This window comes from Martes martes (assembly GCF_963455335.1).
Source record: "Martes martes genome assembly, chromosome: 3".
Lineage (NCBI taxonomy): Eukaryota > Metazoa > Chordata > Mammalia > Carnivora > Mustelidae > Martes > Martes martes.
In genome coordinates this window covers 100766839-100790210 of record NC_137890.1, presented here as the reverse complement: position 1 = coordinate 100790210, position 23372 = coordinate 100766839, and positions in this window count along the sequence as shown.

Sequence of the window (23372 nt, the reverse complement as noted above, 5' to 3'; positions counted from 1 at the left end):
TTTTTTTGTTTATCATCCCAGTGTTTGTGTTTGCAATATAAGCAAGTATGAGTATTTATTCTTATTTTCCTGCTTTCTCTCATAAAAAGTAACATAATAAAGGCACTGTTAAATACTTTGCTTTCTTCACTTACTATACAACTTGTAGATTTTTTGGGGGGAGTACATAGAAAACCTCTACATTCTTTTTGGTTTAGTTGTATAGTACTCTTTGCTTAGCTTTGCCATGCTATATTCGCCTGATCTCTTAATGCTAGACCCTAATTGTTTCTAATCTTTTGTTCTTGGGCCCTTCAGGAAAGTTTTCAAGTTTTCCTTAATAGGTTTTGTGCATTTTCTGTTAAATAACCAGTTTTGGTTTATATGCAGTTCTTTATCTTGCTCTGTGTAAAATTATACAGTTTAATATCTGTCACTTTTTTCTAATATTTGCTTATCTTACAATGTTTTTTACCTGGTTAAACTCGGTTATATTTTCTATTATTCTTTTTTAAAAATTGAGATATAATTGACATAGAATATTGTATTAGTAGCAGCTGTACAACATAAAGTCTCAATATTTATTTATATATAGTGAAATGATCACCATAAGTCAAGTTAACATCTGTTGTCATACACAATAACATATTTTTTTCTTGTTATGAGAACTTTATGATCTATTCTCCTAGAAACTTCCAAATATGCAACACAGTATTATTAATTGTAGTCACCATGATGTACAATATGTCCCCATGACTTGTTTATTTTATAATTGGAAAATTTTACCTTTTGACCACCTTCATCGATTTCTTCCACCCTTCAGCCCTTGACTCTAGTGACTATCAATCTGTTCTGTGTATTTATGAGGTTGGTATTTTTTTTCCCTAGACTTCACCTATAAGTGAGATCATAGGGTATTTATCTTTCTCTGTTTGACTTATTTTGCACGGAATAATGCCCTCAAGTTTCATGGAAATGTTATCACAAATGGCAAGATTTCCATCTTTTTCATAACAGAGTCTCGTGGTTCCTGAGGTAGAATCTTGCCTCAACAGGTGAACGGCTCGGATTTCAAAGTCCTTAATCAGGTCCTATCGGCAAGGTTCAGCTCGCTTCCCCCATGACTGGCAAAGCAGGACCATAGAAGGTGCCTAGCACACAGCAGGCGCTCAGTAAGAACAGGTGATGAACCTGAGTTTTCCCTTCAAACCATGCATGTAACAATCCATCTCTCCTTCAGCTTTGTTCGGACCCACGGGGCCTCTCCCTTCATTGAAGTCACTCTTCAGGTTCCACAGCAAGAAGTCTTCCAACTTCCTCCACAGGCAACAGGGCCCTTCAGGCTTGGCGCCTCCAAATGCAACAGGCTCTGCGTCTCCTACTCACTCAAGACTCCAGAAAGCGTATTTGCTACACGGTATTTATTCAAGGACTTTCTATATTCACCACTGAAATCACTGCTAAGCTCTTTTCATATCTATTTGTGTCACAGTTCTCCATGCTGGATGGTGAAGACAGGCAACGGCGAGCCTGTCTGTTATGATTGACAATGACTGGCATGGCGTCACCATCGAAGAGCTCTGAGAGTAGACGCTCCTGGAGGAGGAGGATGAGAATGGAGAGGAGGGTCCTGAGGAAGGGCCCAGAAGGGCTGCCCCACCCACAGAACCTGCGGCCTGTGTGAGGCCCTAATATTCCTTTATATATATTTTCTTTATCCATTCATCCATTGATGGACACTTAAATTGCTTCCATATTGTGACTAATGTAAATAATGCTGCAATAAATATGGGGATGGACATATCTTTTTAAGTTAGTGTTTTTATTTTTTTTTTCAGATAAATACACCAAAGTGAAATTGCTGACTCATATAGTGTTCTATTATCAATTTTTTGAGGAACCTCCATACCGTTCTCCACAGTGGTTGCTCCAATTTGCATTTCCACCAATAGTGTACAAGGGTTCCCTCTTCTCTGTGTCCTCACCAACACTTGTTACCTCTTGGCTTTTTTTTTTTTAAGATTTTATTTCTTTATTTGACAGAGAGAGATCACAAGTAGGCAGAGAGACAGGTGGGGGGACGGGGAGCAGACTCCCTGCTGAGCAGAGAGCCTGATGTGGGACTCAGTCCCAGGACCCTGAGATCATGACCTGAGCCAAAAGTAGAGGCTTAACCCACTGAGCCACTCAGGTGCCCTCTCTTGGCTTCTTGATAACAGCCATTCCAACAACAGTGAGGGGGATGTGTCATCGTGGTTTGGTTAGCACACACGGCTTAGTGATATTGAACATCTTTTCATGTACTTATTGGCCATCTATGTCTTCTTTGGAAAAAAAATTCTATTCAGATCTTCTGCCCTTTTAAAAATTGATTGTTTAATTTTCTGCTATTGAGTTGTTAAGTTCCTTACATATTTTGGATATTAACTTCTTATGAGCTATATGATTTGCAAATATTTCCTCCCATTTGGAAGGTTGCCTTTCTCTTTATTAATGGTTTCTTTTTCTGTGCAGAAGCTTTTTAGTTTAATGTAGTTTTACTTGTTTATTTTTATTTTATTTATTTTTTTTTTTGCCTTTATAACAGAGCTGGACCTACAGACCTGAATCATGGCTGTGGAACCTGAAACAGACCAAGGGCTTTGTTCCAGCCCTACCCAGCCATAGCGCAGGGCCATTCTCCTTGCTAGGAACCTAACCAGCGCTCAGTCAACAGCCTTCCCAAGAATGTGGTGGGTGCCATTTCCACCATGCACATGGTAATAGGCTTGCAGACTGAGGACCCTACTATGGAAATTCTTGTCCTAGAGCCACCAACTGAACAAAGTACTGGAAACGATGCCATCCATCCAGGGTCTAGATAAGATCCATGCCCACTTGAGCCCCTGGTAACAAGCTGGTCAATTGTGGACTCCAATGTAGACCAAGTCACAGCCTTATAACTGGCTCCAGCCCAGCACAACTATGCTTCCAAAGGTGAACCCACCAGCCCAGGGAACAGACAGGAGAAGGTCTTTACCTGATGAAACCAGTCTATAAAGAGTGGAAGAGATGTTTGTTCTTTCAAAGGCAGAGACACAAATGCAAAGCTACATGGATCACAAAGAATCGCCAAATATAATACCACCAAGTGAAAGAAATAAAGCTTCGGCAACTGACCCCAAAGAAATAAAGATGTATGGTTTACCTGACAATTCAAAATAATTATCTTAATGAAACTGAATGAAATGCAAGAGAACACAGACCAACAACTAAACAAAACCAGAAAAACAATGCATGATGAAAATGAGAAGTTCAATAAAGAAAATAGAAGCCATACAAAAGACACAAACAGAAATCCTAGAGATGAAAAATAAAATAACAGAACTTAAAAGTTCAGTAAAGAGCTTCAACTCCAGATAATCATAGAGAAGAAAGAATCAGTGAACTCAAATACAGATCACTGAAAATAAACATTTAGAGGAATGAAAAGAAAAAAGAATGAAAAAAAAAAGTGAAGAAGACCTATGTAAATTACAGGACACTTCAAGCAAATAAACATGTAAATCATGGGAGTCCCAGAAGAAGTAGAGAGAGAAAAGGGGACAGAAGGTTTATTTAAAGAAATAGTAGCTGAAAACTTCCCAAATCTCGGGAGAGATGTGGACATTGATGTACAAGTAGTTCAAAGGACCCCAAACATGATCTTCACAATGATTACTATGAGATCCTTTATAATCATAATGTTAAAAGTCAAAGACAAGCAAGAATTCTAAAAGTAGCAAGAGAAAAACAACTCATCTTATACAAGGGAATCCCCTCTCCCTATAAGGTTAGCAGTGGATGTCTCTGTGAAACTCTGCAGGCCAGGAAGGAGTGGGATGATATATTCAAAGGAAAGGAAGAAAGGAAGAAAGGGAGAAAGAAAGAAAGAAAGAAAGCAAGCAAGCAAGCCTGGCAACCAAGAATACTGCACCCAGAAAATCTGTCCCTGAGGAATGACAGAGAAATAGATATTCCCAGAGAAACAAAAGTTCAGGGAGTTCATCAGCACAAGACCTGCCTTATAGGAAATGTTAAAACAAGTTCTTCAGGTTGAAATGAAAAGACACTAATAATGACATGAAAGCATATAAAAGTAAAAAAATCACCAGTAAAGGTAAATGTAGTCAAATTCAGAATACCCTGTTACTGTAATGGTGGTGTGTAAATCACTTTATCTCTAATCTAAAAGTTAAAAATAATAATATTAAAAATAACTAAAGCTACAATAGTTTGATACTGAGTGCACAATATAAAAAAATGTAAAGTGTGACAATAATAGCATAGCATATTACAGGGACAAAAAGTAAAAGTATGGAGTTTTTGGATGCTTGAAGGTAAGTTGTTGTCAACCTAAAATAAACTGTGACATCTCTAAAATGTTTATGTAAGTCTCATGGTAACCACAAAGAAAAATACTACAGTAGCTTAAAAGATAAAGAAAAATAAAGCATACATCTGTAAAAATATATCACAAAGGAAGACAGTAAGAAAGAAAAGGACTTATGGTTTTTGGTGCTATAGTAAATGGAATCGATTCTCTAATTTGCCTTTCTGTATTTTCATTGTTAGTGTATAAGAAAGCCACTGATTTCTGGACATTGACTTTGTATCCTGCTACATTACTGAATTGCTGTATGAGTTCTAGTAGTTTGGAGGTGGAGTCTTTCGGGTTTTCCATATAAAGAATCATGTCATCTGCGAAGAGAGAGAGTTTGACTTCTTCCTTGCCAATTTGGATACCTTTTATTTCTCTTTGTTGTCTGATTGCTGTTGCTAGGACTTCTAATACTATGTTGAACAAGAGTGGTGAGAGTGGGCATCCTTGTCGTGTTCCTGATCTCAATGGGAAGGCTGCAAGCTTTTTCCCATTGAGGATGATATTTGCTGTGGGTTTTTCATAGATAGATTTGATGAAGTTCAGGAATGTTCCCTCTATCCCTATACTTTGAAGCGTTTTAATCAGGAACGGATGCTGGATTTTGTCAAAAGCTTTTTCTGCATCAATGGAGAGGATCATGTGGTTCTTCTCTCTTCTCTTATTGATTTGTTCTATCACATTGATTGATTTGCGAATGTTGAACCATCCTTGTAACCCAGGGATGAATCCTACCTGGCCATGGTGGATAATCTTTTTAATGTGCTGTTGGATCCTGTTTGCTAGGATCTTGTTGAGAATCTTAGCATCCATATTCATCAGTGATATCGGTCTGAAATTCTCCTTTTTGGTAGGGTCTTTGCCTGGTTTGGGGATCAGGGTAATGCTGGCTTCATAAAAAGAGTCTGGAAGTTTTCCTTCTGCTTCAATTTTTTGAAACAGCTTCAGGAGAATAGGTATTATTTCTTCTTTGAAAGTTTGATAGAATTCCCCAGGGAATCCGTCAGGTCCTGGGCTCTTGTTTTTTGGGAGGTTTTTGATCACTGCTTCAATCTCGTTACTAGATATCGGTCTATTCAGGTTGTCAATTTCTTCCTGGTTCAATTTTGGGAGTTTATAGTTTTCCAGGAATGCATCCATTTCATCTAGGTTGCTTAGCTTATTGGCATATAACTGTTGATAATAGCTTCTGATGATTGTTTCTACTTCCTTGGTGTTAGTTGTGATCTCTCCCTTTTCATTCATAATTTTATTAATTTGGGCTTTCTCTCTTTTCTTTTGGATTAGTGTGGCCAATGGTTTATCGATCTTATTGATTCTTTCAAAAAGCCAGCTTCTAGTTTCGTTGATACGTTCTACTGTATCTCTGGTTTCTACCTCGTTGATCTCTGCTCTAATCTTGATTATTTCCCTTCTTACGTGTGGAGTTGGTTTGATTTGTTGTTGATTCTCCAGTTCTTTAAGGTGTAGAGACAGCTGGTGTATTCTGGATTTTTCAATTTTTTTGAGGGAGGCTTGGATGCCTATGAATTTCCCCCTTAGGACCGCCTTTGCTGTATCCCATAGGTTTTGGAGTGAAGTGTCTTCGTTCTCATTGGTTTCCATAAATTGTTTAAGTTCTTCTTTGATCTCCTGGTTGATCCAAGCATTCTTAAGCAAGGTGGTCTTTAGCTTCCAGGTATTTGAGTTCCTTCTGAACTTTTCCTTGTGATTGAGCTCCAGTTTCAAAGCATTGTGATCTGAGAATATGCAGGGAATAATCTCAGTCTTTTGGTATCGGTTGAGCCCTGATTTGTGACCCAGTATGTGGTCTATTCTGGAGAAGGTTCCATGTGCACTTGAGAAGAATGAGTATTCTGTTGTTTTAGGGTGGAATGTTCTGTATATATCTATGAGGTCCATCTGGTCCAATGTATCATTCAATGCTCTTATTTCTTTATTGATTTTCTGCTTCGATGATCTGTCTATTTCTGAGAGAGGCGTGTTAAGATCTCCTACTATTAATGTATTCATATCAATATGACTCTTTATCTTGATTAATAGTTTTCTTATGTAATTGGCTGCTCCCATATTGGGGGCATAGATATTTACAATTGTTAGATCATCTTGGTGGATAGTCCCTTTAAGAATGATGTAGTGTCCTTCTGTATCCCTGACTACCGTCTTTAGTTTAAAATCTAATTTATCTGATATGAGAATCGCTACCCCGGCCTTCTTTTGAGGCCCATTGGTGTGAAAGATGCTTCTCCATCCCTTCACTTTCAGTCTGGGTGTATCTTTAGGTTCAGAATGGGTCTCTTGTAGACAACATATGGATGGGTCCTGTCGTTTTATCCAATCTGCAACCCTGTGTCGTTTTATGGGTGCATTTAGGCCATTCACATTGAGAGTGATTATTGAGAGATACGTTTTTATTGACATTGTGTTATCTTTGAAGTCTTTCTTTCTGTCGATTGTCTCTATATTTCTGTTCAATGCTATTCTTAGGATTTTTCCTCTTTTATAGAACCCCCCTTAATATTTCCTGCAGTGTCGGCTTGGTGGTTGCATAGTCTTTCAAGCCTTGCCTAACCAAAGAGGTTAAAGATCTGTACTTGAGGAACTACAGAACACTCCTAAAAGAAATTGAAGAAGACACAAAAAGATGGAATACCATTCCATGCTCTTGGATGGGAAGAATAAACATCGTTAAAATGTCTATACTACCCAGAGCAATCTATACTTTTAATGCCATTCCAATCAAAATTCCACCAGTATTTTTCAAAGAGCTGGAGCAAATAATACTAAAATTTGTATGAAATCAGAAGAGACCCCGAATTGCTAAGGAAATGTTGAAAAACAAAAATAAAACTGGTGGCATCACGTTACCTGATTTCAAGCTTTACTACAAAGCTGTGATCACCAAGACAGCATGGTACTGGCATAAAAACAGACACATGGACTAGTGGAACAGAGTAGAGAGCCCAGATATGGACCCTCAACTCTATGGTCAAATAATCTTTGACAAAACAGGAAAAAATATCTAGTGGAAAAAAGACAGTCTCTTCAATAAATGGTGCTGGGAAAACTGGACAGCTATATGTAGAAGAATGAAACTTGACCACTCTCTTACACCGTACACAAAGATAAACTCGAAATGGATAAAAGACCTCAACGTGAGACAGGAATCCATCAGAATCCTCGAGGAGAACATAGGGAGTAACCTCTTTGATATCAGCCACAGCAACTTCTTTCAAGATATGTCTCCAAAGGCGAAGGAAACAAAGGCAAAGATGAACTTCTGGGACTTCATCAAGATAAAAAGCTTCTGCACAGCAAAAGAAACAGTCATCAAAACAAAGAGGCAACCCACGGAATGGGAGAAGATATTTGCAAATGACAGTACAGATAAAAGGTTGATATCCAGGATCTATAAAGAACTCCTCAAACTCAACACACACAAAACAGATAATCATATCAAAAAATGGGCAGAAGATATGAACAGACACTTCTCCAATGAAGACATACAAATGGCTACCAGACACATGAAAAAATGTTCATCATCACTAGCCATCAGGGAGATTCAAATCAAAACTACATTGAGATACCACCTTACACCAGTTAGAATGGCCAAAATTAGCAAGACAGGAAACAACGTGTGTTGGAGAGGATGTGGAGAAAGGGGAACCCTCTTACACTGTTGGTGGGAATGCAAACTGGTGCAGCCACTTTGGAGAACAGTGTGGAGATTCCTCAGGAAATTAAAAATAGATCTTCCCTATGACCCTGCAATTGCACTGCTGGGGATTTACCCCAAAGATACAGATGTAGTGAAAAGAAGGGCCATCTGTACCCCAATGTTTATAGCAGCAATGACCACGGTCGCCAAACTGTGGAAAGAACCAAGATGCCCTTCAACGGATGAATGGATAAGGAAGATGTGGTCCATATACACTGGAGTATTATGCCTCCATCAGAAAGGACGAATACCCAACTTTTGTAGCAACATGGACAGGACTGGAAGAGATTATGCTGAGTGAAATAAGTCAAACAGAGAAAGTCAAGTATCATATGGTTTCACTTATTGGTGGAGCATAACAAATAATATAGAGGACAAGGGTAGATGGAGAGGAGAAGGGAGTTGAGGGAAATTGGAAGGGGAGGTGAACCATGAGAGACTATGGACTCTGAAAAACAACCTGAGGGTTTTGAAGGGGCGGGGTGGGAGGGTGGGGGAACCAGGTGGTGGGTATTAGGGAGGGCACAGATTGCATGGAGCACTGGGTGTGGTGAAAAAACAATGAATACTGTTACGCTGAAAATAAATTAAAAAAAAAAAAAAGAAAGAAAAGGACTAAAAGACGATCAGAAAACAATGAGCAAATGACAATAGTATGTTCTTACCCATCAATAATTACTTTAACTTAAATAAACTAAATTCTCCAATCAAAGGACAAAGAGTAGCTAAATGGATTAAAAAAAAAACAAACCAACCAACCAAGATGCAACAATATGCTGCCTGCCTACAAGAGAGTCATGCTGTTTTAACTGCACATAAGCTGAAAGTGAAGAGATAGGTAAAAAGTCTTCCATGAAAATGGTAACCATTGGAGAGCAGGAGTAGTTATATCAGATAAAATAAACTTTCAGTCAAAATTGATCACAAGAAACAAAGAAGGCCACCATGTAGAGGTAAAGGTGTCAATTCATCAAGAAGATGTAAATATATAAGCACCCAACATTGGAGCATCTATTTAAAGCAAAGTTTAAAAGAAGTGAAAGGAAAAACAGATACAATACACTAAGAGCAGGGGACTTTGATGATCTACTGTTAATATTGAAAAGATCATTCAATTTGGCGATTGTGATGATTATGGACATTGGGGTACATATTGCCCTTCTTTTCACTATGTTTGTATCTTTGGGGTAAATACCCAGTAGTGCAATTGCAGGGTCATAGGGAAGCTCTATTTTTAATTTTTTAAGGAATCTCCACACTGTTTTCCAAATCAGAGGGGGAGATGAAGCATGAGAGACTATGGACTATGAGAAACAAACTGAGGGCTTTGGAAGGGAGGGTGGTTGGGGGGATGGGTTAGCCTGGTGATGGGTATTAAGGAGGGCACGATTGTATGAAGCATTGGGTGTGGTGCATAAACAATGAATCTTGGAACACTGAAAAATTTAAAAAATAAAATAAAATACAAAAAAAAAAACCCTGAAAAGATCATTCAGACAGAAAACTTTTAAGGAAATAATGATTTTGAATAATATTATAGACCCAATGGACTTAACAGACATACAGAACATTCCATCCAATAGCAACAGAATACATTCTTCTCAAACACATGTGGAATATTAGCCAGTATAGATCATATGTTGGGTTACAAAGAAACTCTAACCAAACTTAAGGAAACTGAAATAATATCCAAGATTTTTCCAACCACAATGGTAAAAAACTAGGAATTAGCAGGAGGGGAAAAACTGAAAAGCTCACAAATACATGGAACTTAAACTGCACACTACTGAATAACCAATGGGTCAAAGAAGAAATCAAATGGAAATCAGAAAGTATCTTCAGACAAAGGAAAATGAAAACACAGCATACCAAAACTTATAAGATGTAGCCAAAAGCAGTTCTAATAGGAACATCTATGGTGATAAACACCTACACTAAGAAAAAAGAAATATTTCAAATAAATAACATAATTTTATATCTCAAGGAACTGGAAAAAGCAGAGCAAAGTAAACCCAAAGTTAGCAGGAGAAAGGACATGATAAAGATTATACCATAAATAAATAAAATAGAAATTGAAGACAGAAAAAAAATCAATGAAACTAAGAGTTGGTTTTAGAAAAGGTAAACAAAGTTGATATACCTTTAGCTAGACTATCTAAAGAAAAAAAGAGGACACAAATAAACAAATGAAAAAAGAAACATTATAACTGACACCACAAAAATACAAAAAAATCACCATGCAGAGATTAAGTAAACTGGCATAAATGGAAAAATTCCCAGAAACATACAACATAACAAGACTGAATCAGGAAGACATAGAAAATCTGAGCAGACAAATAATGAGTAAGAAGTTTGGATTAACAGTCAAATATTTTCCAACAAAGAAAAGCCAAGGACCAGATGATTTCACTGGTGAGTTCTACCAAATTTTTTTTTTTAATTTTTTATTTATTTTCAGCGTAACAGTATTCATTGTTTTTTCACCACACCCAGTGCTCCATGCAATCTGTGCCCTCCCTAATACCCACCACCTGGTTCCCCCACCCTCCCACCCCGCCCCTTCAAAACCCTCAGGTTGTTTTTCAGAGTCCATAGTCTCTCATGGTTCACCTCCCCTTCCAATTTCCCTCAACTCCCTTCTCCTCTCCATCTACCCTTGTCCTCTATATTATTTGTCATGCTCCACCAATAAGTGAAACCATATGATACTTGACTTTCTCTGCTTGACTTATTTCACTCAACATAATCTCTTCCAGTCCTGTCCATGTTGCTACAAAAGTTGGGTATTCGTCCTTTCTGATGGAGGCATAATACTCCATAGTGTATATGGACCACATCTTCCTTATCCATTCATCCGTTGAAGGGCATCTTGGTTCTTTCCACAGTTTGGCGACCGTGGCCATTGCTGCTATAAACATTGGGGTACAGATGGCCCTTCTTTTCACTACATCTGTATCTTTGGGGTAAATCCCCAGCAGTGCAATTGCAGGGTCATAGGGAAGATCTATTTTTAATTTCCTGAGGAATCTCCACACTGTTCTCCAAAGTGGCTGCACCAGTTTGCATTCCCACCAACAGTGTAAGAGGGTTCCCCTTTCTCCACATCCTCTCCAACACACGTTGTTTCCTGTCTTGCTAATTTTGGCCATTCTAACTGGTGTAAGGTGGTATCTCAATGTGGTTTTGACCCTCAACTCTATGGTCAAATAATCTTTGACAAAACAGGAAAAAATATCCAGTGGAAAAAAGACAGTCTCTTCAATAAATGGTGCTGGGAAAACTGGACAGCTATATGTAGAAGAATGAAACTTGACCATTCTCTTACACCGTACACAAAGATAAACTCGAAATGGATAAAAGACCTCAATGTGAGACAGGAATCCATCAGAATCCTCGAGGAGAACATAGGGAGTAACCTCTTTGATATCAGCCATAGCAACTTCTTTCAAGATATGTCTCCAAAGGCGAAGGAAATAAAGGCAAAGATGAACTTCTGGGACTTCATCAAGATAAAAAGCTTCTGCACAGCAAAAGAAACAGTCAACAAAACAAAGAGGCAACCCACGGAATGGGAGAAGATATTTGCAAATGACAGTACAGATAAAAGGTTGATATCCAGGATCTATAAAGAACTCCTCAAACTCAACACACACAAAACAGATAATCATATCAAAAAATGGGCAGAAGATATGAACAGACACTTCTCCAATGAAGACATACAAATGGCTACCAGACACATGAAAAAATGTTCATCATCACTAGCCATCAGGGAGATTCAAATCAAAACCACATTGAGTTCTACCAAATTTTAAAAAAGAATTGATGTAAGTCCTTTTAAAACTCTTCCAAAAGATCAAAGAGGACAGAACACTCCCACATTCATTTTATGAGGCCAGCTTTATCCTGATGCCAAATCCAGATTAAGGACTACAAGAAAAGAAAATTATAGATCAATATACCTGATGAATATAGACACAAATATTCTGAACAAAATTCTAGCAAACAACATTTGACTCCACTTTAAAAGGATCATACACCATGATCAACTGGCATCTATCTTTTGGATACAAATGTAGTTTAATATATGTAAATGAATAAATATGATACACCACATTAATAAAGGATAAAAATCATATTATCTTCTCAGGAGATGTAGGAAAGCATTTGACAAAATTCAACAACACTTCTTGATAAAAACGTTTTCAACATATGGGTATAGAGGCCTGTAATACAACATAATAAAGGCCTGTATGACAAGCCCATAGCTAACATCATACTCAACTCTATAAGTCTTAGCCTAGTCCCAGTTGGGCAAGAAGAAATAAAAGGCATCCAAACTTAAAGGGAAGAAATAAAACTATCTGTGTTTACAGATGACATGATCTTATATAGAAATAATTTTTAAAATTATGCACACAGACTCACACATTTTAAGAATAAAAGAATTCAAATAAAGTTGCAGACTAGAAAATCAACATACAGAAATCAGTTGCATTTCTATATACTAACAATAAAATATTTGATAGAAAAATAAAGAAAACAATTTCATTTTCAATAGCATCAAAAACAATGAAATACTTAGGAATAAATTTAACCAGGGAGGTCAGAGATCTGTAAACTGCAAGCTATAAGACATTGATAAAAGAGATTGAGGAAGACACAAATAATTGAAAGATATTCCATGTTCATCAATTGGAATAATTAATATCATTAAATAGCCATACTACCCAAAGCAATCTATAGATTTGATGCAATCACTATCAAAATTTTAATGGCATTTTCCTAAGAAATAGAAAAAAATCCAAAAATTTTTATAGAACCACAAAAGACCCAGAATAGAATAACCAATCTTGAGAAAGAAGAACAAAGCCAGAGGCATCACACTCTCTGATCTCAAACTCTACTACAGAGTTATAGTTATCAAAACAGTACAGAACTGGCATAAAAACAGGCACACAGATAGATGAAATACAACGGAAAGCCCAGAAATAAACACATGCATGTGGTCAAAAATATTTACATATTTTAGTTTCCCCACAAATAACCTAGACCAGGTTTCCATTTAATGGGACAAATTTTCCAACATGTAAGTATAGCCTTAATCATCAAACTCCAACTACAGACATCAGCCTCTGGGAATGTGGTGGACTATGGGTGCAAAATAACCATACTAATGAAAACTGCCAGAAATGCTGTACAAAATACAGTTTTAAAATCTTTTCAGGGCACCTGGGTGGCTCAGTGGGTTAAGCCTCTGCCTTTGGTTGGGTCATGGTCTCAGAGTCCTGGGGTTGAGCCCCGCATCAGGCTCTCCGCTCACTGGGGAGCCTGCTTCCCCTTCTCCCTCTGTCTGCCTCCCTAACTACTTGTGATCTCTCTCTCTGTCAAATAAATAAATAAAATCTAAAATCAAATCAAATCAAATCTTCTCAAAAGCACTGAAGAGATGACAAGGGTGCATATAATTTTCAGGCCAAAATCTAAGTGAGAGGAAAATTATGGATGGCAGTGCAGAGAAAACAGACAGATAGAAAATATGAAAAGACAATGAAAAGTCAAGGAGAATAGAGAAGGTCTAATATACATGCAAGTGGAATTTCAGAAATAGAGGAGATGGAGAATGGGGCAGAGGCAATGTTATGAGATTTTTATTTATTTATTTTTCAAAATATTGCTCAGGGGCTGTTTGGTGGCAGTTGGGCATTGGATTCTTGACCTCAGGATTGTGAGATCAAGCCCCATGTCCGGCTCCACACTCATATGGGAGTCTGCTTGGGATTCTCTCTCTCCCTCTGGCCCTTCCCTGACTCATGTGCATATACTCTTGCTCTTAAGAGAATATTGCCCAAATCCACAGATTTAGGAGTATCAGAAAGCTCAAGAAAGACTACGAAGTAAAGAAAAGAAACTAAAAAAGAAAAGAAAACTAAAAAAGAAAAGAAAACTAAGGGCAAAGAGACGATCTTAAATATAGACCAAAAGAAAAGACAGACTACCACCAAAGGAATTGCTATTAGACAGACACCTGACTTCCAAACACCAAGCATGGAAGCCAGAAAACCATATCCTCAATGTGGCTCAAGAAAACAACTGTCAACTTAGAGTTCTGTACCCAGTGAAAATATCTTTCAAGGATGAAGACAAAGTCAAGAGGTATTGATTTCTGGCATCTACTGTAGGGTTAGTGAAGATTGTAAAGAATTTGCAATGAAGTGTACAGAGATGCAGGTCAAATATCTCAGGTCTCATATTATGGGTTCAGAGGCCCATCTGGGTTTTCATTTGGCCCATATGACTCAACAGTCTTTGCTTGATTTTTAGTTTGTTACTGCTTGTCAGGAAAAACTGTTCTCATGATGTTTTCCTGCTGTTTCTATTTTTTGAAATAAGTTCAGGAGAATAGGTATAATTTCTTCTTTGAATGTTTGGTAGAATTCCCCTGGGAATCCATCAGGTCCTGGACACTTGTTTTTTGGGAGGTTTTTGATCACTGCTTCAACCTCGTTACTGGTTATTGGTCTTTTCAGGTTGTCAATTTCTTCCTATTTCAGTCTTGGTAGTTTATAGATTTCCAGGAATGCATTCATTTCTTCCAGGTTACTTAATTTATTGGCATATAGCTGTTGATAATAATTTCTGATGATGTTTCTCTTTCTTTGGTGTTAGTCATGATCTCTCCTCTTTCATTCATAATTTTATGAATTTGGATCCTCTCTATTTTCTTTTGGATATGTCTGGCCAGCAGTTTATTAATCTTATTAATTCTTTCAATGAACAAGCTTCTAGTTTTGTTGATGTGTTCTACTATATTTCTGGTTCCTAATTCATTGATCTTTGCTCTAATCTTATTTCCCTTCTCATATGTGGGTTAGGCTTAATTTGTTGTTGATTCTCCAGTTCTTGAAGGTGTAAAGATAGTTTGCATATTTGAGGTTTTCTATTCTTTTTGAGGGAGGCTTGGATGGCTATGTATTTCCCTCTTAGGACTGCCTTTGCTATATCCCATATGTTTTGGACTGATGTGTTTTCATTCTCATTAGTTTCCATGAATTGTTTACATTCTACTTTGATTTCCTGGTTGATACAAACATTCTTGAGCAGGATGGTCTTTACCTTCAAGTGTTTGAGTTTCTTCCAATCTTTTTCCTGTGATTGAGTTCCAGTTTCCAAGCATTGTGGTCTGAGAATATGCAGGGAATAATCTCAGTCTTTTCGTATCAGTTAAGACCTGCTTTGTGACCCAGTATGTGGTCTATTCTGGAGAAAGTTCCATGTGCAATCAAGAAGAATGAGTATTCTGTTGTTTTAGGGTGGAATGTTCTGTATATGTCTATAAGGTCCATCTGGTTCAGTGTGTCATTCAAAGGTCTTGTTTCTTTGTTGATTTTCTGCTTAAGTGATCTGTCTATTGCTGAGAGTGGAGTGCTGAGGTCTCCTACAATTAACATATACTATCAATATATCTTTTTATTTTGGTTACCAGTTGGCTTATGTAATTGGCTGCTCCCATGTTGGGGGCATAGGAATTTACAATTGTAAGATCTTGTTGGATAGACCTTCAAGAATGATATAGTGTCCTTCTTTATCTCTAACTATCATCTTTAGATTAAAATCTAATTTGTCTGATATGAAAATTGCTACCCCAGCTTTCTTTTGAAGTCCATTAACATGAAAGATTATTCTCCACTCCTTCACTTTCAGTCTGGATATATCTTTAGGTTCAAAATGAGTCTTTGTAGACAGCATATGGATGGGTCCAGACTTTTTATCCAATCTTCAAACCTATGCCATTTTATGGGAGCATTTAGACCATTCACATTGAGAGCGGTTATTGAAAGATATGATTTTATTGACATCATGTTGCCTGTGAAGTCTTTGTTTCTATAGTTTGTCTCTGTATATTTCTGTTTCTATATCACTCTTGGGGTCTTTCTCCTTTTATACACCCCCCCCCTTAATATTTCTTGCAGGGTAGGCTTAGTGGTCACATATTCTTTCTGTTTCTGCTGGTCCTGGAAGCTCTTTATCTCTCCATTCATTCTGAATGACAGCCTGGCTGGATAAAGAATTCTTGGCTGCATGTTCTTCTTATTTAGTACCCTGAATATGTCTTGCTAGCCCTTTCTGGCTTTCCAGGTTTCTGTGGACAAGTATGATGTTATTCTGATGTTCCTTCCTCTGTACCTAAGAAATCTCTTTCCCCTAACAGCCCTTAAGATGGTTTCCTTGTTTCTAAGATTTCCAAATTTTACTATGATATGCCAGAGCATTGGTCTGTTCTTGATCTTGGGAGGGGTCCTCTCTGCCTCTAGGACATGAATGGTTTTTTCATTCCCCGGATTAAGGAAATTCTCAGCTACAATTTGTTCAAGTATATTTTCTAGTTCTCTCTCTCCACCCACTCAGGGATCCCAGTAATTCTGACATTGGAACGTCTCATGGTGTAATTTATTTCTCTAATTCTGCTTTCATGGATTTTAATCTGTTTGTTCCAGGCCTCCTCCTGTTCCTTCTTTTCTATCAGTTTGTCTTCTAGATCAGTAATTTGTTCTTATGTCTCATTTACCATAGGTGTTAGAATACCTAGATTAGATTGGGTCTCACTGATAACATTTTTAACTTCTGCCAGATCAGCTCTCATTTCTGCCCTTAGAGAATCTATGTTTCCATTAATAGTTTTCTCTATTCTAGCTGTTGTCTGCATAACTGTTACCCTGAAGTCTATTTCCAACATCTTGCTTATATCCATATACATTAGTTCTGTGACAGAGGTCACAGTCTCTGAATCTTTCCTATGTTGGGGGTTCCTCCTCTTGGTCATTCTGTTGAGGAGTGTTTGAAGGAATGTACAGAGTTCAGATTATTGACTACAACCCAAGGAAGGTGCATGTGTTTTATAGGGATCTTAGGTTTGAGGGCCTCTTGTTCTTCCAGCCTGTCTTCAGGGGGAAGGTTCTCCTACACTGTTACTCAGCAATCCTGTTTGGGCAGAGTTGCCCTGCCCCCTATGGTGGGGGGAATTGGCTCAGTGAAAACTGTTTTTTGGGGGGCTTTTGTTCTCTGACAGCTTTCTCTGACAGTTTTCCATGTACCTACCCCATGCCCCAAGAGCAGAAATGACCATATCCAAACCTCCATCTCAGAATAGAGAGATCTCAGTCTGGCCCTTAGTGATCTCTCCAGGCCATACTCTCCCTGCTTCTGTCTGTGCTACCAAAACCCATAACATCCTGAGTTGTGCACTCCACAGCAACACTCCTAGCCCTCACTTCCAGGTCCGGGCATGTCTCTGCCCTTTGTGTTTCTAAAATTACCAGGTTCCCCCAGTTGGCATGTGCACCCCTGCAGCTCCAGGTTTCAGTCTGCTTGGCTGCCCTAATGTCCTTTCCCCACCACTACTGCTCTGAGCCTTGTCCCCAGTGCCAGTGGCTTTTGTGATCTGGCAGTGCAGGATCCCAGTGGTGCAGGATCCCAGAGGCCCCCTTGCCCTTCTGTTTATCTTCTGATATCTCCCCAGAATCATGGCTCCCTGCTTCATACCTCGAAGCCAACTGCCTGAGATATTCTGTTTGTAGAGATCCAGATATATCTTCTTACATCATAGGCTGATTTTGTGGGTGTTCAGAATGGTCTGGTAGATATCCAGCTCAGTTCAGGGGACTAGTTGAAATAGGGTCCCCTACTTTCTGCCATCTTTGCCCCTCCACCACCTTGGATTTTGAAGTAATGTTGAACACAGGATTTATTTCCATATATAATAATTATAACATAATATGAAAATGCCTATGATTTCTGTTAGGGCAGAACTAAAGTCACAGGCACTGCCAACAAGGTTGCCTATATTCAGAATGGAAGAAAATGCTTAAATTCACCTTATTTTTTTGTTTGTTTGTTTGTTTTTTGCCCAACAAAGGACATAAACCCTAGACAAGAACTCCGCTCTAGGATGTAATGTGAATTTCCTCCTTCCCCAGGTGTTCTTTAGCAAAGATGACACTGGAATGAATTGCTTCTATGTTAGTGGATTCTCTTCAGGGATGTCACAGATGAAGAAGCAGGCTGGGGGCCCCATCTCCAGTCTCAAGGCATTTACCAAGTGCTCAGTGACCCATGGCTCTCCCCTGCTAAGGATGGAGACGTGGCCTCTGCCTGTCATCTTGTGCACATAATGCAGGTGACTAGGAAAAACACACAGCGACTATCTGCTTATACAAGAAATGCACTTAAACACCAGAAAATAAGTGGATTAAATATTTCCCTAAGGTACATTAAGAATCGCTATTAGGAAGGCTGAAAGGGCTTTGTGATTCCTCCTACCTCCTCATATCTGCACAGCACTTTTACCTTCTCAAAGCTTTTTGTCCATCTAGTATCTAATTTGTTTTTTGCAACCACCCTGGGGTTTACTATGCTTTTTTTTTTTTAAACTTCTTCTCCAAATATATATATGTTTAAAACACAATTTGCCAGAATCCGGGCAAAAAGTCACAATGGAATAAGCAATGATATTTCTGAGAATGCAACAATTTCAACCTCAGAGGGAAAATTTAAATGAAATGAAATAGTTAACATAAATAATCTCCCTCTGCTGCTAAAGCAGACAAAAGGCACTACTAAGTACTTATTAAGGGAGAACACATTTTTAGGTCTAATTTTTCCAAAAAAAGAATATGCTTATGAAAAATTCAAACAATCCAGTAATGTTGAAGAGAACACTTGAATTTTCCCCCCTACTAATATATATATATATATATATATATATATATATATATATATATATATATATATCTTTGAAATGGTATCAGGCTCAGTCCAGTTAAGAGCCAGAAATAACAATAGTTATTTGAACAGTAAGAATTTAATATAAAGAATTGTTAAACAGGTATAAGGTGGTTAATTAGGTAACTGAGTGGGGAAAAGAGAATAAAGTAGGAGTGTGCAAACTACCATCTGTGGGCCACATCTGGTTTGTTTCCTGTTTTTGTTAATAAAGTTTTATTGGAACTTAGCCATACTCATTTACTTGCATATTTTTTATGGCTGCTTTGTACTATAATGACAAAGTTAAATGGTCTCAACAGAGACCATATAGTGTACAAAGTGTGATATAATTTCCATCTGGTCCTTTGCCAGAAAGGTTTGCTTATTCACTATTAGGGTATCAAGGACTGTAGCAGTTGTAGGAAGCACCTTTTATCTCTAGAACTCTGGGACAAAGAGAAGGGCTGGAATTATTAACACTTGGAGGAGCCAAACTCAGATGGCTGAGGAGAGGGTTGCAGTCTGGCTGTTGCTGTTATCTCGGGGAGGGGAACACCATGAGGCTGGTTCTACAGTGTTGGAAGAACTGTAAACCAGGTCTATCTGAGTTGAAGAAATAAGGCTGAAAGTTGTTAAAAAGCTTGCCTTAAGACCACATGGCCTTAACAACAGAACTGGAAATTAATCCAAGAAATGGGATTTCAGATCTGGCTTAAAAGATGCAGAGGAGAGAGAGCAGGGTGGTATGTGGCTTAGGAAGGGCATTCTTGCCTAGGGAATAGCTCAAGGGGGAAAATGCAATGCAGAAATCAAGCCTGAGGGGGAGGTAAAAAGGGCACCGGATCCCCAGGCTCAGGTCACATCCCAGAAAGATTTAATCAGAACCTCTAGGTGTGGCCCTCAGACATTAGTATTTTGGAAAGCTTTCTAGGCGATATCACCTTGGGTCAAAGCTGAGACCAAAGGCTTGAAACCAAGATATCTCTGCATGCATTCATATCCAGAAACATCTACCTACCCTATTCCTGCCTCACTCATGGGACCTTCCAACCTTGGAAGGAGTCCATTGTTTGGGGGCAGAGGGGGCTCCTTCTGCATTGGGTGGGGAGGTGGTGATGGGTGGCAGAGAAGCAGCAGTCCCTCATCTCTCAGCAAACAGACACAGGCCTGACAGTTCCTAGTGCTGTGGCCACAGGGGTGAGCCCCTGTTTTTACCAGACTACTCAGCTAAGAGCAGCTTGGCTCCAGTTTCCCTGTTCTTCCTGCTCTCGGGCCCCTTCATAAAGCTCCTTTCATCAAGCCAGGTCCCTTTCAGAGCAGCAGCACTTGTGTAATGAAGGTAAAACAACCCTCACAAGGGAGTAAAATGCCCACACAAGGGGAGGCTGGAGCAGGAACAACATAACCCCAGATAACCCTGATGTGGGGCCTCCCATGGAATGTGGCACCAGAGGGACCCAAGGGATGCAGATTTGTTGTTAGGCACAGCCTGGGCCCACTCAGCTGAGCCGTGGGCCAGGCCTGCATTAGGCTCACAGATGCTCTTCGCGGGGGGACAGTACACTCAGGGACCATGAAAGTAAGCCTGATTCTTCTTCAAAATTGTTTCCACAACAAAAGGAGTACATGTTCATTTAACATTCTTTTTTGGAAAAATAGAGAAACACAAAGTAGAAAATCATCATTTGTATTCCACTACGTAGATATGACTACAGGTAGAGTTGTGGGGTGATTGACCTGTACATGCAAAGCGTATACACAATCAAATAGAGATAGAGAAAAATTTTGATTATATTGTATACAAGTATACAAGTATACCCTTGTACTTGTTTAATTTTTATTTTTTAAATATTATTTATTTATTTATTTGAGAGAGAGAGGGAGCATATGTGCATTGGGGGAGCAGGGGGAGAGGGAGAAACAGACTCCCTGCTGAACAGAGACAGCCCCCGCCCCCAAGGCAGGGCTCCATCAGGACCCTGGGATCATGACCTGAACTGAAGGCAGATGCTTAACACACTGAGTTATCCAGTCACTCTAAACTTAATATATCTTGAGCATTGTCTTTGTAGTTTTGTTTTAATGCTTTGTTGGGTTCTATTGCATGGGTAGCATGGTTTATTTAAGATTTCTTATTTAAGACTTTTTGATTTAAGACTTTTTTAAGAGCAGTTTTAGGTTCACAACAAAATAAGGGGAAAACAGAGATTTCCCACATACCTTCTGGGGCACCCATCTGGCTCAGTCAGAACAACATGGAACTCTTGATCTTGGAGTTGTGAGTTTGAGGTCCACATTGGGTGTAGAGATAACTAAAATAAATAAATAAACTTTTAAAAAATGTTAGACTCCTACATACCCTCTGAACCCACACATGCCTGTCTTTTCCCAATATCAAAATCCCCCACCAGAGTGATATGTTTGTCACAACTTATGAATGTATATTGACACACTGAGTCACTCAAAGTCCATAGTATATATTAGGGGTGACTTTTGTACTTTCTTTGGATTTTGACAAATGTATAATGGCATGTGACCATTAGTTTCACTGCTCTAAAAATCCTCTCCAGCACAGCTTATTTTTATTAGCCAGACTCATAAATTATACTATAATGGTCATCCTTATAGGTAACTCTTGACTCACATATTTGTTTATTTTTCAGTTCTTTGAAGTGCTGAGATGTAGGCTTTTATACCATTTACCTGAAACACTTCCCTGTCTCCAGGCTCTCTAATTTGTTAACTTTTATGTATTCCTTCGTGTCTGAGCTTAAAATGTCACTTCCTCTAGGGAGCCTTCATGACCCCAAGGCTAGTTTAGACCTCCCAGTTAAATACTTTGGTAGAATTTGTACTGTTCTTTCATAGCAGTAGCACATCTATTTCTGTCTGGATCTCTATCAGGCCGCCCAACTTTGAATAGTGCCTGGTCCACTGGAGGTATCCAAGAATTTGTTAATTGAATTCATGCGTCTGTCAATGTTTCTAAGCTGGGTTTTTAAATAGCTTTTTATCTTTCATAGAGAGAAAGTTTTAGAAGACTGATTGAGCTTCCAGTTAACCCATAGACCAAAGGGTGCAATGCACAGATTGAAGATAATGGAGTTAAAAGTGGAGCCCGAACATTCTAAGTGCTAATTAGTTGTGTGTGCTTGGTGGCCACAGTTAGCCCCACCAACCCAGGCCCCGGAAGCATACCTTGGTTTCCCCAGAAGACAAGTTTATCTTTACTAGAAGAAAATGTGTATTTCCATCCATCCATCCATCCATCCATCCATCCATCCATCCATCCACACATCCATCTTATATAGATTGAGTATATATTATTTTTTAGTTCAGCAGATATTTATTGAGTCTCTACTATGCTCCAGGCATAGTTCAAGTTTCAGTGAAAATGGTGGAAGACATCTCTTTCCTCTTGGAGCTTGTAATTCATCTATTATATGGCAAACATTGTGCCATCAATTTAGAGAATATCCATGGAGAGAAAGATATAGTCCTTACCCCACAAACTTATAGTCTACTGATGAGTTACAGTAAACACACAAATAACATAACACAGGTAGAAGGTCTGAGTGCTGGAAACTAAGAATCATGAGAGAGTATTATATTATTTACTTTTATGGTTTCTGAAAGAGTTAGCATGTCTGTACATAATTTCAACTCTTGGTCCAACTCTTGGGACATCACTCAAGTTGATGCATAGCCCCAGTTTCATGGTTGATTGATTCAGGGAAGAATGTGACCAAGCTTGACCCATCTGCTGAATGGGTCAGCTGAAATATTGGCTGAAATATTTCAAACTAAAACTGAGAGTTTCTAATTTTTCCTAAGAGCTTCCATTTTATGAGGGAAAGCTGCAGTGAGCTGTAGGCAGTATATTTCTTGCCATTTGGAGAAAAATGTGCTGCCGTGAAAGAAGGGGCCTAAATGAAGAGACATTCTGGAAGTGGAGTCAGGTGGACTTTTATCCCATGGCTCTTGTTGTTCAGAAAGCCCAGCTGTAACTTCTTCCTTCACTTGCACTGTTTGTCCAAGACTTCCTTGTATTCTAACAGCCAATACACTCACCACTGGTATTTATTAGTTTGGGTTGGGTGTGTGTGACTTGTAACTAAAAGAATCCTTGCTGAAGGCTTTGCTGAAGAGGTGAAATCTGAGCTGAGTTTTAAACAATGAAAAGGACTTTGGTGTTTCAAGTTTTGGCTTTTGCCCCAAGCCTGAGATACTGAAGAAAATGAGTCAAATCATGTTTCAATGATCATTTTCTACTTAAAAAAAATACCTTTTTCCTGAAGGTTTGAAATAACCCTTTCCCTGTTAATATTAAAAACAAAAAATTTCAAATAATAGAGAAAAAAATTAATGTTTCTTCCCTATCTCTACAAAAACCAACCCTCCAGAAATAATCACTATTAACAATTTGGGATGATCATCTAACACATATCAAGTGTAATCTGCTCTTTCCTTACTATGGGCAACTTTAAAGCACTTTTGTTTTAAAAACATTTTTAT